This window comes from Manis javanica, chromosome 2, assembly GCF_040802235.1.
Source record: "Manis javanica isolate MJ-LG chromosome 2, MJ_LKY, whole genome shotgun sequence".
Lineage (NCBI taxonomy): Eukaryota > Metazoa > Chordata > Mammalia > Pholidota > Manidae > Manis > Manis javanica.
The window spans coordinates 119,337,733-119,357,682 of NC_133157.1; the positions used below are offsets into that span (position 1 = coordinate 119,337,733).

General features: G+C 38.9%; 1 long non-coding RNA gene across 1 annotated transcript in view; it reads left to right on the forward strand.

The window, feature by feature from the left end:
- Positions 1 to 19,950, forward strand: part of LOC108405354 (uncharacterized) — a 108,843-nt gene that overhangs the window by 19,429 nt on the left and 69,464 nt on the right. The window contains exon 2 of the long non-coding RNA XR_001855163.3: positions 6,002 to 6,046. This is a non-coding gene — a long non-coding RNA (uncharacterized lncRNA). The remainder of the gene's footprint in view (positions 1 to 6,001; positions 6,047 to 19,950) is intronic.

Genomic DNA, 19,950 nt, shown 5'->3' on the forward strand with positions numbered 1-19,950 from the left:
TCAGCCTTATAACATTTCCTCTTTCCCTATTATGTAAGCATGGCAGCAGAATATAATATAGACTTTCAGTATGTAACTGTTAGTGATCTAGACTTTGAAAAGTAGAGGAAAGAAAAATAGGAAGCTTACTTCCAATTTTTAGTTGCAGTTTTAATTTTCCTGTTGTTGATGACTTTAACATAGAATGACAGAGCATACAGTTGTTTCCACTCACCTAGGAACACTTGCATATACATGGACCCAGGTAGGAAGAAAAATGTTCTTGATTTACCATTCATTAACCCAGTAGTACTGACATCGTTTATACCTGTGTCACTAAGCTAAGGGATGTTAATAATATGTTGTGATTTATTGAGTAATCACTGCACTCTTCTATGGTATTAGCAGCCTCATTTAGCAGGTGAGGAAACTGTGGTTTTGATTGGTTAAATTTGTCTAAAGTCATACAACAAGCAAGCGATAAAGAATGAGTATTTGAACATACACTGGCTAATTTCACAGCCTAGTATGTGGAGCCCCTGATACAGTAAACTCAAATAGAAAGCTTAAAAGTTAGGATCCAGACAACAGAACCAGAGACTTCTGAAACTTGAAAGAGGTGGGACAGTCATGAAAAAGTTCAGCTTGATTCGCTGAACTGCCCAGTCCTGCAATGCATTGCCCGTGAGGCCTGTTAGAGCCACAAACTAGTCTGTGGAGACACTTTTCTTAGAGGCTGTGTTTGACGTTTTCCCAGACTTCCTTATCCTTGTGAAATAAGTGGAAATAATCTTTTTTTCATTGGAGAGGTGATGAGACTGAGATACAAAGGAATCTGATGATTTTGTGATACATCATTTCAGGTGAACGAGCAAATGAGAAAATGACAAAACCAAGTAACTCTCACTCCCTAGCACCCTGAGTCCCCAAAACTGTCCTTTACCCTACACAGAAGCTGAGGATTCCTAAAGCAGCCTTCCTTCAGACTAGAGATATTGCAATTTCTTTGCTTACTGATAAAGTGAAACATTAAAAAAAATAGAAGCAGTGGATATTTATGAAGTAACTGTTTTGGCCAATAAAATTACATTCAGAAAGACATCAAAAAAATCATTATAGCACTAAATGGGTCTCCATGACATAAGAGAATGGGAAAAACAAAATGTCTAGGATTAGATGATGGTTTTTGTGGTGCTAGGATTCACATGAATTATTCTGCTGTTCAATATAAGAGGTTAAAGACTGTGATGCATGTGAAGCAAATATGCTGCTTCTAAACTGGCAATGACTTGAATTTTTTTTAAAGAGGAGCCTGGGGTTTCCCTCTTCGCTTTTTGCAACTCTAGGGACTGCCATGGAGGCAGCCCATTCAATCTTCCTGACTTAAACATCCTTGCAATTGCTGCCTCTTGGGTCTCCAGAGCCACAAATCAGGCAAGAGTGGGTCTGGTGCTGCCTGCTGATGAGAAAATTGCTCACCTGGGGACGAGGCAGCCCTTAGTAATTCATAGTTCTTAAGGTCCCACAGGAGCCTAGAGGCTTCACTTTGGATACCAAAAAGCTGTAATATACCAATGGGTGTATTAATGAGTTGTTAGCCTATGTATGTTCAATTAAACATGTGTATATTTACATATAGTACTGTGATACTGATTATCAAGTACTACAAATTAAGTGTGCTACACTAACACCTAATACTATTTTTTAAATAAATTTTACTAATGCTGATCAATCATTTTGATCCCCTCCATGACTTTCATTTGGAAGCAGATTGCAGGCCCTTTACAAACTGGGGTATTACTAGGACAAACTTGGGAAGCAGTTTCAGAAAATAGGAATTGAAATTTGTAACCTTCAAAAGACAGAAAATAGAATGATCTCATGGACTTAGGAGGGAGGGTGAAGGAGACACACACGCCAAGTCATTCATGTATCCATCCATTCATACAGCACATATGTACTGAGCATGCCCTCTGTTCCAGATGCTGACATTATGTAGGTGAGGTGGATGCCTGTCCCTGCTTCCATGGGGTTTATGGTCTGGCGGGGCAATCACTACAGCACACCAGTTAAGCAATTAAAAGAGCAGATGACCCTTTCAAGCAACACACTGAGTAGGCACTGTGGTTATACGCAGAACAGAGACTTGGCAATTCTTAAATTGCACTGCTGATCTATAATTCAGGTATCCCAACTGCCTTTCACAAGCAAAAATAAAATTACCATGTAGAGGAGTTTACAAGTTTGGAATAAAAAGTTGTCTTTATTTTGTGTGGTTGGTTTAAATGTTTGGGCAGAACTCAAGGCCAATGTTCACTTTGCTATGTTGTGATTTCTGTACCTTGGCAAAGCAAGGGATTTTTGTGGGTGATCATTCCTCTGAATATTTTTTTCTGGATTATACGTGCCACCTACACTGTCCTTTCATAATTATTACATTCGATTAATTTTTATTTTTAAGTTTTTAACATATATGATACATTTTCTCTATTTAGCTATGAACTTACTTATCATGTATCCCATTATTTATAATAGCATTATGTAATATATTCATAGCTTAAAAATACCCTTCCCTTTCAAATGTAATTGAATTTGCTAGTATAAATATTTTGGCCTAGGGAAAGCATTTCAACAAGCAGGTGGCATTTAAGCAATTTTATTGAGATGGCATGAGCCCAGAAAGCTTGTTGGAATTTACAGATATGACTTGATTTATCTTTTACTTTGTAAACCAGGACCAGGAAAACTACTAATTAGAACCATGACTCAAAGCTATAAGGAGTACTCATTGATTCAGATCATGAAAAGACAGGGATGATCAAAAGCAAACATCCATCTCCCTCTTTATCCAGAGTTCAGGGGTTAAGTGCTATTTGTCTGAAGTCTTTGGCATTAACCCCATCTTTGTAACGAAGAAGACAATTAACATCTCTATTCATCCACTGTTAGGAAGTAGTATATTAATTAGCAAAATCACTCAATTAACAGCACTCAGTGAAATATACCACTTGTTTCTAACCTTTCCTCATCTATTCGAACACATAAACAGTTGTCACATTGAAGAAAATGTCTGAAACCCCCAGGTGTGCACTTAACTTTTGTTTCAGCTGCACTGAAATAGGTATTTAAAATAAGGGTTGGTCTACACAAGGTCACTTGGCCTGTTGGGACTTTATTGTTAAGCTGGGAGTGGTACTGCCCACCCAGAGTGGGGCTGGATGAGTAAATGGAATATAGCACAGCAGCAGTTCTCATAGTGTGGTCCCTAGGCCAACAGGACTGGCAGCCCCACCGGGGAAGTCAAATTCTCAGGTCCCACCCAAACCCACTGAAAAAAATAAAATAAAATAAGGGCTGGTATAGTATGCATGTATGGACATGACTAATACAGGAGATATATTTACTTTTATTACATCATATAATGTGTACTTATAAATGTGTATACACAGAAATATCCTCTCCTTTTATACATTTCTGAGACTCAGAGAGGTTAAGTAACTACCTAAGGGCACATAGCTATAGTTAGTCGGAAATCTTAAATTCTAAATTAGAGTAAGAGTATATTCAAAATCTGGAAATTTTTTTTTTTCTTTACCACTATGCTAGGTGGCCTCCCAGGAATGCATGAATGTCACAGAATAAATAGATGTAGTTAAGTATTTACATACAGGGTTAGTCATCTTAGCATTATTTAAAACATGAAAAATTAGAAATGGCATAAATGTCCAACAGTTGTAAAATGGTAAATAATTTATTGTACAAGGGAATATTACTCTACCATTAAAAATCATGTTTTCAAACAACAGAACCATTTGAAGATACTTCTAATGTAAAGCATGGAAGTAAAGTCATTCATGTATCATGCAACAGCTAGATGTGACGCTAGGGATATGATATATATAAGATGGAATTACTATCTTCCAAATGCTCATTAGTGGGGGTGATCTGAAAAATTCATCACAAAATGTGTGTGAGAAGTGCTGGAACCAGAGGGGTGCAGATGGGCAGAAGCCCCACCAAGAAGGAGGCCACTAACTCTTCAGGGGGAAACCAGCTAGACTGTAAGCTCACTGAGGGCAGCAGCCCAGTTTGTTTTCTCCCCACTTTTGAAACTCTTAGTTCCATATTACAACAGAAGCTCAATGAATGTGTATGAAACAGTTGAAGTTGAGGAAGACAGAGTTGAGAAGGTCATCATTTAAATTTACATAACCAATGTAAGCATTTTTCACTGGGTCTTCTACTCAGAAGAGGTCCCATTTTTCCCTCCAATAGTCCACATCTGAAGACAAGACAACTCTTAAGAAATGTGTCAGAAGATCCAAAAAAGCAATGATTCCTTCTTCCCTCTTCATCTCAGATCAGTCCCCGAGGCAGGGAACGTGTAAACACTGTGGCCATCTGTCCTGCTCTGTCTGATTGCACCCATTGATATCAAGACCTTCTCCTTGTTCTATAAACCAGTGGTACTTATGGTGCCCCCTTTTCCCAATTAAATAACACTTTTTTTTTTCTCTTGCACACCCAGTGTTGACAGTCTGTCCTATGCACGCCAACAAGGTTCCTACTCCCAGCCTTTGCTCACATCATTTTTAGCACAAATGTCTTCCTCTTTCCTTTGTTCCAACCTGTTCCATGATACTCACTTTATTATCAAGCTTAAAAATGTCCACAGTATTGGACCCACTGCCAGAAATCTACCTTACTGATTTATTTTCAGAAGTTCATCAAAATACTCACGTGGTGATATTATAGAGCTTTATCTGTAAATTAGAAAATCTGGGAACAGCTGAAGTAGATTTAAAATAAGACACATCAATATGATGAAGTACCATGCAGCCATTAGGGATTGCCATTTTCTCTCTTTGTGTATTTTGAATTGAATTCTCTCATCTTACCCAGGTCTGGTTTGCACTGGTTAGCCCCTCTCTCCCTCCCTAACTTTACCTCTGAACTCTTCCCACTATCTACCCTCTAGTGTCGCTAGTCTTTTTTTTTTCTTCTTGGATTATGTCCATACCATTCCCACCATGAGATCTTTACACTGACTCTCTCTCCATGGTGGATTCTTCCCTTTCACCTCTCAGTTTGGGTATCTTCTCTACAGAAAGTCTCATACAGCCACCTAATCCAGAGATCTGCAGACTTTTCTGGTAAATTGTCAGATAGTGAAGAACTTGGGCTCTGCAGGCCAAGAGGCAATGTCTTCAATGCTTTGAGCAACTGTTCTTATGGAAAGCTAATGATCTCTTCCACATTTAAAAATGTAAAAGCTCTTTTTAGTTCATGGTCCATGCAAAACCAAGATGGCAGGCAGGAATTGGCACAGACCATCGTTTGCTGATTTCTGATGTATTTTTAAGAGACTTCTCTGGTCATTCTTGATCACCAGTACCTTGGTACATTTTTATCGTAGCACTCATTATTACTACCTACCATTTTACGTGTTTGTTTATTGTTTGTCATCCCACAGCAGGGCAGTAGCATCACCTGCATTGCTACATGCCTAGTACCTATGAGACTGCTTGGCACAGAGCAGTTGCTCAACAAACATTTGTTGGATGAATGATTACATTTCAAGGCAGGATATATGCTCTCTGGGGGGCAGGGCCTTGACAAAATTGTCTCTGCATGATTCATATTACTTTATCTTGAATTTTTGTTCAACGAATAAAAGACCTCTTCAGATACAGCCTGTGCTATTGTGCTTTTGTATAGCTCACTTCAAAGAAATTGCTCTATTTTCAAAGGAAACAAGAGCAGAACTTTTGCCTTCATGAATTTAACATTTGTGGCCATCTCTTTTGCATGTGACACAGCAGTTCATGACATGAAATAATTTGCAATTTTTCTGAAAGATTAATTTGAATCCTAGAGGTTGGTGAATTAGTCTCAGTCTCTTAAAGGCTACTGGTGCCAGAAGCCAGTGTGCAGTCCTGGACATGTGCATTTTGGTGTGGGGTAGGGCTCACACTTAGGACCTCGTGTCTGTATTAACATGAACATTTTTTTCTTCTGCCAGAAAATAAATGATGCCTGAAATGAAGACAACTTCTGGAATGGTGAGGTAAGTGAAGGAGACTAAAAAAGTATTAGCTCTAAGCCAGAAAAATAGACCTTTCTGTAAAGAGTGAAATGTTAAATTCATTGGTGACTAGAATCTATGATATAAACAAGCCAGCCATATGTTCTTTATGAAAATCAGAAAAAGCAAAATTTGTGAAATGGATTCACTAAGTGTTGCAGCCAGGACAGAAGCTGATCATCAACTGAGAGTTGGGTCATTTACATGTAATTTTTCAGTTATATGAAACTGTGTTGTATAGGGAAAATGATCTGTTATGATCGTCTTTATGAATTTGCAAATTTTCAAGGAAATCTTCCTTATGAGTTAAAGAATTTATTATTGAACAAGCTCACAGAGAGTAGGCATCTTCACAAACAAGACACAGAGATTAATTTATAAAGAATAATTAATTAGATAGGATAGTAACACTAGCAGAATTTAAAGGTAGAGGATGCTCCATCCTGTAGTTGAAGAATCTGTTTCTCTGCTCCCTTTAACCCCCTTCACTTCTCATTCTCATCCCTGTGTACCTTAATCTGTTCCTCTCAATTCTCCTGCCGGCCATTTTCCTCAGAAATGTTCTACCATTAACAAATGGCTTACTGTTTAATGTTCTCTCTGAAAGTTCAGAAAATCACATAGACATTGTCTAATTACTAGTTTGCACAGTATGACCAGTGTCAACATTGTTAGAATTTGCATAATTTCATGGATAGAATCTGTTTTACTTAAATACCATCAGACTAATTTACTCTGGATCAATGGGCAAGATGATAACAATTACAAATGATGGTGTGGACAGAGCCTGTTCTAGGGGCAAATCTGTTTTATGTGACTGATTGCATTTAGCAGCATGACATTTGATATTAACTGGTAAGCTTCATCCCTGGCATTCCCTTGCACCTTTCCCAAATTCAGATAGTGATATGCTATTGGCTAATAAATAATAAGATTCCCTTACCATATTTGCACCAATTGGTTTAAACTTAGAGAATAAGAGTACAATTCTAAACTTTGGCATTTTAAAAGCAGAAAACCAAGCATAAAATCTTTTGATAGAAAAATATACCAATAGGCAGATTTTCTTATTCCTGGAAATAGATAAAAGTTGTCTGGATTGGGGGATGGAAAAGGATAGTTGAAATGAAAGCAAGAGAGTTGAGATAAGTGTTTCAGAATACAGTTGTTACCCTGATGCCAGACTGAACATCCCTGGACGGGAATAAATGGGAAGAAAGAACCCATAGGTTCTGGGGAATCTTAAAGGCAAAACCTCTGTAGTCCTTTCAGAACAGTGCAACCCTAAGTGCTCTCTGCAGGAGAGTGTTGGACCACAGATTATCATTGTGACAAAGTAAGTACAGAAATGGAAACTAAGCATTAGAACTTTTATAGCAATTTGACACTTCTGCAACATCCAAACACACAGTTTCTTTGTTTCATTTTTCAAAAGTATTGGCCCCACAGTGTTTGGAAACTACAAATTGGACGTGGCTGAGACAATGTTTTCCAATGTATCTTTCCCCTTATCATCTATCCAAGTAGATATCAACTCTGAAATATCCCCCAAATATATCCCAAATGCAGTCTGTTCTATCCTTCAAGTTTAGGCTCTCATTTTTTACCTGGAATGGCCAGGTAACTGTTTCCTTCCTCCTTAAGCCTCTTCACTCCTCTTCCAACTACACATTGTATTGACTCCAGAGCAATATTTTAAGATGCAAATGTAATCAAATGCCTCCCTGTTTAGAATTCAAGATTGGTTTTCCACTAGCCACAGATTGAAGTACATATTCTTGTGCATAGTTTTCTAGGTCCTCCACAATCTGTCCCTTTCTATTTTTTAGTTTACTCTTCTACTCTCTGTGGTCTATGCACTATTCATATCAAATTTATTTGGGTTACTAAACCCACCCTACTTCACCTCTGCAACTTCACACATTCTGCTCCATGCAACTATAATGACTGCGTTGCTCCTTGGAAAAACCCTTCTTTACTGTCAAATTCACTCAACAGAATGAAATTGGGATTGGGATAATAGAAACAGAGCAAAGTTTATGGGGACGTCTGGGACAGAAGTAAGGGGTGAGTATGTCAGGACAAGTCAAGGGGTTAGGGCTTCTGAGCCAAATGAAAAAGAAGGCATGGCCCTGGGCAAGCCCAGATCTGGAAGACAGAACCAGGGCAAGAGCGAGTTGTGAGTTTGTTCTCACTCATACTATATGCTCATGTCACACCACTGGGGACCCACTTCAGATTGTCCTCACTGTGAGACCTGGATGGAGGGAGACTCCACCCACTGAGGTATCACCGGTACCTACTGCAGGGGGTTGGCCACAAAGCAGAATGATACATACACTTCACAGGCTTCTGCCAAGAGTCAATATACATTAGTTCTAGTCACTCTTCATTGGCCAAAGTAATTCAAATGGTTTTATTTGATTCCAAGGGGACATGTAGACTGCCATGTACCCAGGAAGAAGAAAACTATAAATATAAATGAATAGCACTAATGACTACCAAGACTTCAGCAGGAAAATTAAGATTTTTGTTAAGTGGATTAAATGTCAAAAGTTTTCATAGCTGAAATTAAGCCAGTGTGTGTGGGAGAAAGCGGAGGTCCAAACGCCTTCAGAGCATATTAATGTTAATATCATCTTATATATTAACTACAAAAACATTCTTTTCTGGCTTATTTACTCCATTGTATATTTGGGTAGTGAATACCTTTTCCAAATATTTGGCAGTGGGAAGTGGAGCAGTTCTGCAAAAGACTTGGACGTTATGAACATCTTGCGGAATTGTCAAATCAAGGTTTAAAGAAAATTCAATAATGTGAGATGTAGCATTTTTATGACAATAAATGTCATCAATTCTTATGCATGGAGAGGCAGCATGGAAATAATATAACCACGTTGGAAACTAATGGTGGTTAGGATACTGAATAAGGATAAACTTGGGTCTTTGCATGTGTTTGATATGAAGCTACATCCTCTCCTTGTGACCCCTATGTAATTTTAACCACCAGAACTGGGTCCTTTGTTACTATGTGTAAATGTCTCTTGTGCTATAACCCCCAGTCCAAAGGACAATCAATGTATCTGCTAGAAAACCAGAGGGTAATTTGCAAGGGCTCTAAGCCCACATCTCTTTTTCACTGTCTTGAACCCACAGTGGGCTGTTCACACGTTATAAGACAAATGGCCTCACGCATCACCACTGCCACTGGATGAAGAAAGGCTTCCAAGACTTCAGGGTTCATGCTAATCTTCATGCTCTTTCTCTCTGGTTCACTTGGGAGAAGTGAACTTCTCTCTTCTTCAATAGAAGGAGATGAGTGGGGGCATTAAAGGCAGCAGAGCTTTTTGCCTCTATCCAGGAGCTGAAAAGGAAAGAACTACATTCTGGGGCTCATGTTTCAGTGTGGTGGAGTGGGGTGTGCCCATTTCACATGCCCTCCCTTGAGCTTTTCTTTGGACATGTCAATAACGCTCAAGGGATCCAGCATACTCACTGGGGGTAAGAGTTTGAGATGATTCCAAGTTTCGTCCATGTGCCTCCCTGTCCTGTGGCAGTGTACATGAGGGAGGATATGGACCCAGGGTTCTGGGCAGAACTGAATGGAGTGTTTGTAGATCAGTGACACATTTGACCATACAGTTGTCTATGTTAACTTTTTTTAGGAGGGATATGTCTTCTGATCAGTTTAGAATCCCAGTGAGTTAAGCTTACTTCCTTGGATTCATTCTTACACCTTAGGCGATTTCATTGACTTTTAGTTCTCTAAATTTAACAGGGAAGAGTCCATGAAAGTCTGCCTTACTGCCAGAGGAGAAGGTTAAGTAAACAAATTTTAGTGAATTTACTGTTGTTTTTTTAGCCAAAAAAAAAAATCATAATACCATAAATCATACCACCATAAGAAATGCCATGCTGTGCCAAACCAGCGGTGCTTCCAACCAGCATCTTACCCTTGGCTGTGATTCTGACCATGTTTGAGGAGCTTGGAGAGTAGTGCCCCTGCATTAAGCCAGTCTCAAATGTGCCAAAATCATTTTAACTTAGGGAGATTTCATTACTATCTACTTATTCTGAAATCATTTTATGGGTTCATGAAAGTGGAAAGAGCTTTACCTAAATTCTCCTGAGATGTTTTTCCATTTGACCATCCTACATTATCTTTCCATATATAACAAAACAAGCGAGGGTTATGTGACTTGTAATGTTCTCGGCAAAGGGGAGAAGGGTCTACTGAGTTGGGAAGTAGGTGTCGTATTTTCTTTGTTCAGTCCTCTAGGTTTGTGCCTCTGCCTTCCCCCGCTGGTTTGGGCCCTGGAAGGCTGGTCTCTGTGGTCTACCTCAAGCACTCTTGCTTGTCCTCTGATCTCCGTTAGGTCTCAGCCATAGGAAGCCCTGACAGGAAATCTGAGTGTAGAAAGAGAGAATGGTGAAGATATTTATTCCCCTGGTAGCCTGTCTTCATGATCTGAAGTTGGCAGGGGCTCACAGGTCACGCCGCACAGCCCTCTCACAGCGCCAGTGCTCACTGAGCCCTGGAAATGGACCCCACAATTTGCTCTTTTAGTGCTGGGCTCAGGTTCTCTCTGTTGCTCCTCCCTGGGTGCTGCTTCTTCCCTTCCTTATTACTCTACTCTGCCCAACCTTTTGCAAACATGTGATATAATAAGTTCTCTTCAACTGCTTTTTCGAATGAGCCAGCAGTTCTCTGCTAGGCCCCTGACTGATAAGGGTGGTTTGTACCTCATGTCTGGGTGTGATGCTGTTTGTGGCAGGTGCAGAGAGACCCAGCGGCTCTGATGGAGCTAGATGGCTCTTATGTCCCAAAGACTGACTTTGATGAGATCCACAGAGAATTTGCTGGTGGAGGTAATTCATGGGAGTGTTTCTCCTCTTTGCCTAGTAGGAGGAAGCATATTTAGTGCCTTCCTATGTGCCAAAAGGAAATTGAAATGAACATACCCTTGGATGGTGTATTAGTCTCCTATGGCTGCTGTAACAAACTACCACAAACTTAAGTGACTTAAAACAACACAAATTTATTATCCTACAGTTCTGGAAGTCAAGAGTACAAAATGGGTCTTACTGAGCTAAAATTAACATGTTAACATGGCTATGTTCCTTAGGGGATTTTAGGGGAAAAACCATTACCCTGCCTTTTCCAGTTTCTAGAGGCTGCTGTATTCTTTGGTTCATGGCCCGCTTCCATCCCCAAAGCCAGCAATACCCAGCTGAGTCTTCCTCACGCTGCATCACTCTGCCTCTCACCCTCCCGCCTCCTTATCTCACTTGTAAGGGCACTAGTGATTACATTGGTCTCACCTGAATAATCCAGGGTAATAGTCCCAGTTCAAGGCCAGCTGATTTGCCACCTTAATTTGCCCTTGCCATGTAGCACGACATATTTACAGGTTCCGGGGACTAAGACATGGACATCTTCAGGGCTGTCACTCCTTTAACCAGACAGAGCTTGACAGTGTAGAGGAGATGCAACTCTGTAAAACCAAACATTATGCTTTCGTCACCACACAAACACAGAGGTAGTGTGAGAAATATTACTGAGAAGTTGAGGAACCTTAAATTAGAGAGTGTGGGTTCTGAGAGCTGCTCCACCACCAGCCAGCCATGTGACCTTGAGAAAATAATTGTACCAGGCATACTAAGCTTCTTCTAACAGACAGTGATTGTTTTGCTTAATAGGTAAGAAAAACACATTTTAAATTCTAGTGCTGTGAAAGAAGGCTAGAATTTTTGTTACTTACTTGTGATTTTAGTGGAAAAGACTCAAAACTTATGATAGATGTGTGCCAATATCTTTCCAACACTACCTGTAATACCTTCAAGGCATGAGTCATGGTGACATATTTATGGGACTAAAAGTATTGGCACCACTGACTCTGACCTGTGAGCTTTTCCTGTGCAACCTCCATACTGACCTACATTGACTTTGCTAGAAACTTGGTCTGCATTTACTCAATGAGATCATTATCTTTGCTTAAAACCAGAACATGCCGTTAAAATAAGAATCGGCTGGTTTGAACTTCATAATAGAAGATTTTCCAGAGTTTTAAGGATGAATTCTTACCTCCAGCCTCTCCAGAAGGAACCAGAACGCACTGTGAAAGTGTGAAAATAATAAAACAAAAACAATCCTAGAGCACCCCAAGGAGGAGGGAGAAGTACTTTCTGATTCTGTTAACACACCATATGTGGATTGGCTGATGTGACATTATGGCTCTGATACCCAAAGAGCTGGGACCCTTGATCAACTGCATTGAAAATCAGAGCCATATTTTCTGTGCTGAGATAGATGCTGGGAGTTTGGAACACATACATTTTCTGAAAACATGATATCAGACCTGTTTCCCCAACCACTTATTTTTCCCATCCAAAAACCATAGTAATAACCTTTTCTAACTACATAAAAATGACATTCTTGCCAAAAAATTGCAGTGGCATATGCTAATTCATTGCTGTATGACTTGATATTGCCTTAGAAATGAAGTCAACCCTGAAACAGGGCTTGCCTTTGAACCTCTGAACAAATTCCAGCAAGGAAGGTAAGAGGCATGGCCTGTGTCAAAGCCCAGGACCCCACCTCCTGGCCAACAATCCTTTGAAACTTCTTGTCAAACTTGAGGTAAACAAGAAGCCACAAAGAACATAGGAGACGAGAAGAGGCACATATCACATGTATGACATAAACATATTCTGGGGATTGACATATAGACATGTCACGACTGGTGACTAAGTCCTTGGAATTTGGAGATAGTTGTATGACCCCTATGTAGCTACTCTGCTTTGAGGATGTTGTAGGTTTCCCTTCCTTGGGTATTAGAAAGCAGAATAGATTCTCACCTTCAAGGATTCTTTGAATGAGGCTAGTCCAATTTGGACTTAAAATTCAACCCATCAATACATATGTAAATAGTCTTGTGCATTAAGTGATATGGGGATAATACAGTGGAGTAATTCACAGTCACTGAGCCTGTCGAGAAGATGGGGAGATAAGAGGTGGACATGAATGCATAACAATACAAGGCAGCACTGAATAAGTGCCTGTTAAGACCAGAACTTGTGTTCTTCTCTTATCTTGTGCTGTTAATTGAAATGCCATCCATCCTTTAAAGCCATTATCCAAGAAGCCCTTTATGCTGCTGAGCAGTGATATTTTCCACTTATGAAGCTTCATGGCATTACCTGTGGGTTTTATGGAATTTTAACATTTATTTATGTGTATATCTTAATTTCCTTACTCAGTGGTAACCCTTTTGGAGGCCAGGCAGTAATATTAGATAATGCTGTTTCTTCACACCATCTATTTCATGCTTCAACTATGATAGGAGTCCAGTAAGTATTTGTCAAATGAACAAGTGAATGCATAACTTATTGTCAAATGAGTAAGTGAGAGGCATAAGAAGAACTTAAGAGTATAATGCTTGGGATGGCAAGGAAATGTTTTATGAAAAAAGCAATATTTAACTCCTTGTGGTATCATTGTAAGAGTAGAATCCTTGCTAACATGACTTCATGGTATATGAAAATACAAGATTTACACATCTCTGAGGAGATATCCACGGATAGTATCATGTTCCCTCTCTACCAAGACCTCCTTCCTCCTGCTCATGTGCACAAAGAACAAGGATTTCTCACAGGGCTTAGAACAGTGCCTGGCACACAGAAGGTGGTCAGTAGAAGTTGAATAAATGATTGAAGTGCTTTGATGAAAAAATTGTACTCAAATATATATCGTCAGTCAACAATTCTTCACTTTAGTAAGAACAAATGAGATGTATTAAGACCTCTGTTGTAGGACATTTCACATTTATTTTCTACTGTCAATGCTGTGAGGCTGATGCTATTCCCAACATTTTTATAGATGAAACCCGGGGCTCAGTGAGATTGCAGAGGGTACAAAGTAAGTAAAAGAGAGTGATTATAATCCTAGGCTTACTCTTCATGTTCTGTCTATTATGCATAATATGTGGATAAAGCAGATGACATAGGTATCCCTCCTTGTGTGATTGGTTTATACTTTCAAACAGCATCATTGTTCTCATTTTTTTAAATTTATTTTTATTTTTGAGAAGGCATCTCTAATATTTATTGATCAAATGGTTGTTAACAACAATAAAATTCTGTATAGGGGAGTCAATGCTCAATGCACAATCATTAATCCACCCCAAGCCTAATTCTCATCAGACTCCAATCTTCTGAAGCATAACGAACAAGTTCTTAGATGGTGAACAAATTCTTACATAGTGAATAAGTTCTTACATGGTGAACAGTACAAGGACATTCATCACAAAAACTTTTGGTTTTGATCACGCATTATGAACTATAAACAATCAGGTCAAATATGAATATTCGTTTGATTTTTATCCTTGATTAAATGTGAATCCCACATTTCTCCCTTTATTATTATTATTATTATTATTTTTTAATAAAATGCTAAAGTGGTAGGTAGATGCAAGATAAAGGTAGAAAACATAGTTTAGTGTTGTAAGAGAGCAAATGTAGATGATCAGGTGTGTGCCTGTAGACTATGTGTTAATCCAAGCTAGACAAGGGCAATAAAACATACACGGATGCAGAAGCTTTCTCTCAAAACAGGAGGGGGGTTGAGGTTGTAAGCTTCACCTCTGTTGATCCCCAATTTCTCACCTGATGAATCCCCTGCGACTGTGCCTGTCTTAGGTTGTTCCTCCCTTGAGGAATCTTACCCGTCTCTGCCTAACCAGTCATCTTCCAGGGCCATACAGGGAAATGTAAAGTTGGTAAGTGAGAGAGAAGCCATATTGTTTGAAAAGGTTAGCTTTTTACTTCTTTGCAGATTTATGCCCTGCAGCTTCTATGCCCAGCATTTGTCTTGAGGTATCTTTACCACTTGGAGGAATTATGATACTCAGTGAATTTGACATGAGGCACGAATTCTATTTAAGGGTTGTAATTAGGAAGGAAGAAGAAAAGCTGTAGAAGTAGCAGGCGGAAGAAAACATGGGAAGATTGATTATGTCTTTGACATATCTTCTTGTAGAGTAACTTCGCATGTATAGGTTTTAAACTACTAATTAAATTGCACACACATATTAACATAATAGGAATACAGTTACATAACCAAAGCAGATCTATAATTACCAGCCATCTCCAGTGAAGCCAAGAAAACCAGTTAGGCACCTTAGGCATTTGCGAAAATTTGTCTATGCTATAATGGATATTGTCCAACTGTACTTGAACAGTCTGGGAGAAATCAGACAAATTAAAACAACCCATTCCTGGGAACTGTTCACATCCCATATGTTCTTTTAACAGTAGATAGTCTGTAGTTGTAAGATTTTGGAGCGCTACACCTTCTCCTAATTCTTGGTTGAGTTTCAACAGTATAGATCCAGTCAAATTTGTTGTTTTACTGTATGCACAGGCCAGCTTAGATATCTCCTTCTTCATTCCCATGGCAAGTCCAGGAACCAGTGGGATGAATGCAGCTACAACTGCAGCATCGCCTGGATCTTTGTTGAAGTTTTTGGTGATCATCTTCTGGTATGAGTCTTCCAGAGAGTGCTGATGTTGGAAGTTCTTTTTCATATCGTATCTTAGTTCATTTTCTGGGTAGCCAAATTTGGCTTTGATCCTCTGTGTAAACACAAACAGACCCTTTGCCCACACTTTGATAAGCCCTTTATACCATTGTGTAGAACTCATTGGAGGTCACCACACAGGAACTGCTTTTTTTTTTTAAGAGAAAGGAATATTATCAGAAAAGTGTACCTCCATAGCTGATCATCTGACACCCTTTAAGTGATCAAAATTAAGGATATTTAAAGCATGCATTAATCGTTGATTTACAGTTAGTTTTATCCTATCAGGGAGTAATCCCCCTTCTCTTTCATTCTTTTTTTTAATCTTTAATCTACACTTACATGAAGAATATTATGTTTACTAGGCTCTCCCCTTTACCAGGTCCCCCCTATAAACCCCTTTATAGTCACTGTCCATCAGCATAGCAAAATGTTGTAGAATCACTACTTGTCTTCTCTGTGTTGCACAGCCCTCCCCTTTCTCCCACCCCTTATGCATGCTAATCTTAATACCTCTCTTCTTCTTCCCCCCCTTATCCCTCCCTACCCACCCATCCTCCCCAGTCCCTTTCCCTTTGGTACCTGTTAGTCCATTCTTGGGTTCTGTGATTCTGCTGCTGTTTTGTTCCTTCAGTTTTTCCTTTGTTCTTATACTCCTCAGATGAGTGAAATCATTTGGTATTTCTCTTTCTCTGCTTGGCTTATTTCACTGAGCATAATACCCTCCAGGTCCATCCATGTTGCTGCAAATGGTAGGATTTGCCATCTTCTTATGGCTGAGTAGTATTCCATTGTGTATATGTACCACATCTTCTTTATCCATTCATCTACCGATGGACATATAGGTTGCTTCCAATTCTTGGCTAAATAGTGCTGCAATAAACATAGGGGTGCATCTGTCTTTCTCAAACTTGATTGTTGCATTCTTAGGGTAAATTCCTAGGAGTGGAATTCCTGGGTCAAATGGTAAGTCTGTTTTGAGAATTTTGATGAACCTCCATACTGCTTTCCACAATGGTTGAACTAATTTACATCATTCCCACCAGCAGTGTAGGAGGGTTCCCTTTTCTCCACAGGCTCGCCAACATTTGTTGTTGTTTGTCTTTTGGATGGTAGCCATCCTTACTGGTGTGAGGTGATACCTCATTGTAGTTTTAATTTACATTTCTCTGATAATTAGTGATGTGGAGCATCTTTTCATGTGTCTGTTGGCCATCTGCATTTCTGTTTTGGAGAACTGTCTGTTCAGTTCCTCTGCCCATTTTTTAATTGGATTATTTGATTTTTATTTGTTGAGGCGTGTGAGCTCTTTATATATTTTGGACATCAAGTCTTTACCGGATCTGTCATTTAAAAATATATTCTCCCATACTATAGGGTTCCTTTTTGTTCTATTGATGGTATCCATCACTGTACAGAAGCTTTTCAGCTTAATGTAGTCCCACTTGCTCATTTTTGCTGTTGTTTTCCTTGCCTGGGGAGATATGTTCAAGAAGAGGTCACTCATGTTTATGTCTAAGAGGTTTTTCCCTATGTTTTTTCTAAGAGTTTTATGGTTTCATGACTTACATTCAGGTCTTTGATCCATTTTGAATTTACTTTTGTATATGGGGTTAGACAATGGTTCAGTTTCATTCTCCTACATGTAGCTGTCCAGTTTTGCTAGCACCATCTGTTGAAGAGACTGTCATTTCGCCATTGTATGTCCATGGCTCCTTTATCAAATATTGGTTGACCATATATGTTTGGGTTAATGTCTGGAGTCTCTAGTCTGTTCCACTGGTCTGTGGCTCTGTTCTTGTGCCAGTACCAAATTGTCTTGATTACTATGGCTTTATAGTAGAGCTTGAAGTTGGGGAGTGAGATCCCCCCTTCTTTCTTCTTCTTTCTCAGGATTACTTTAGCTATTCGGGGTCTTTGGTGTTTCTATATGAATTTTTGAATTATTTGTTCCAGTTCTTTGAAGAATGTTGCTGGTAATTTGATAGGGATTGCATCAAATCTGTATATTGCTTTGGGCAGGATGGCCATTTTGATGATATTGATTCTTCCTAGCCACGAGCATGGGATGAGTTTCCATTTGTTAGTGTTCCCTTTAATTTCTCTTAAGAGTGACTTGTAGTTTTCAGAGTATAGGTCATTCACTTCTTTGGTTAGATATATTTCTAGGTATTTTATTCTTTATAATGCAATTGTGAATGGAATTGTTTTCCTGATTTCTCTTTCTATTGGTTCATTGTTAGTGTATAGGAAAGCTACAGATTTCTGTGTGTTAATTTTGTATCCTGAAAATTTGCTGTATTACAATATCAGTTCTAGTAGTTTAGGGGTGGAGTCTTTAGGGTGCAGTCTTTAGGGTGGAGTCTTTTTTATGTACAATATCATGTCATCTGAAAATAGTGACAGTTTAAATTCTTCTTTACCAACCTGGATTCCTTGTATTTCTTTGTTTTGTCTGATTGCTGTGGCTAGGACCTCCAGTACTATGTTAAATAGCAATGGGGAGAGTGGCCATCCCTGTCTAGTTCCCGATCTCAGAGGAAAAGCTTTCAGCTTCTCGATGTTCAGTATGATGTTGGCTATGGGTTTATCATATATGGCCTTTATTATGTTGAGGTACTTGCCATCTATTTCCATTTTGCTGAGAGTTTTTATCAAGAATGGATGTCGAATTTTGTCAAATGCTTTTTCAGCATCTATGGAGATGATCATGTGGTTTTTGTCTTTCTTTTTGTTGATGTGGTGGATGATGTTGATGAACTTTCGAATGTTGTACCATCCTTGCATCCCTGGGATGAATCCCACTTGGTCATAGTGTATGATCCTTTTGATATATTTTTGAATTCTGTTTGCTAATATTTTATTAAGTATTTTTGCATCTATGTTCATCAGGGATATTGGTCTGTAATTTTCTTTTTTGGTGGGGTCTTTGCCTGGTTTTGGTATTAGGGTGATGTTCGCTTCATAGAATGAGTTTGGGAGTATGCCCTCCTCTTCTATTTTTTGGAACACTTTAAGGAGAATGGGCATTATGTCTTCTCTGTGTGTCTGATAGAATTCCGAGGTAAATCCGTCCGGCCCGGGTGCTTTGTTCTTGGGTAGTTTTTTGATTACTGTTTCAATTTCTTTGCTCGTAATTGGTTTGTTAAACTTTTGTGTTTCTTCCTTGGTCAGTCTTGGAAGGTTGTATTATTCTAGGAAGTTGTCCATTTCTTCTAGGTTTTCCAGCTTGTTGGCATATAGGTTTTCATAGTAGTCTTTAATAATTCTTTGTATTTCTGTGGAGTCTGTCGTGATTTTTCCATTCTCATTTCTGATTATGTTGATTTGTGTTGACTCTCTTTTTCTCTTAATAAGTTGGGCTAGAGGCTTATCTATTTTGTTTATTTTCTCAAAGAACCAGCTCTTGGTTTCGTTGATTTTTGCTATTGTTTTATTCTTCTCAATTTTGTTTATTTCTTCTCTGATCTTTATTATGTCCCTCCTTCTGCTGACTTTAGGCCTCATTTGTTCTTCTGTTTCCAGTTTCGATAATTGTGATGTTAGACTATTCATTTGGGATTGTTCTTCCTTCTTCAAGTGTGCCTGGATCACTATATACTTTCCTCTTAGGACTGCTTTTGCTGCGTCCCACAGAAGTTGGGGTTTAGTGTTGTTGTTGTCATTTGTTTCTATACATTTCTTGATCTCTATTTTAATTTTTTCATTGATCCATTGATTATTTACGAGCCTGTTTTTAAGCCTCCATGTGTTTGTGAGCCTTTTTGTTTTCTTTGTAGAATTTATTTCTACTTTTATAACTTTGTGGTATGAAAAATTGGTAGAATTTTGATATTTTGAATTTTGCTGAGGCTCTTTTTGTGGGCTAGTATGTGGTCTATTCTGGAGAATATTCCATGTGCACTTGAGAAGAATGTATATCCTGTTGCTTTTGGATGTAGAGTTCTATAGATGTCTATTAGGTCCATCTGCTCTACTGTGTTGTTCAGTACTTCCGTGTCCTTACTTATTTTCTGCCCGGTGGATCTATCCTTTGGGGTGAGTGGTGTGTTGAAGTCTCCTAAAATGAATACATTGCAGTCTATTTCCCCCTTTAGTTCTGTTAGTATTTGTTTCACATATGCTGGTGCTCCTGTGTTGAGTGCATATATATTTAGAATGGTTATATCCTCTTGTTAGACTGAGCCCTTTATCATTATGTAGTGTCCTTCTTTATCTCTTGTTACTTTCTTTGTTTTGAAGTCTATTTTGTCTGATATTAGTACTGCAACCCCTGCTTTCTTCTCACTGTTGTTTGCCTGAGATATG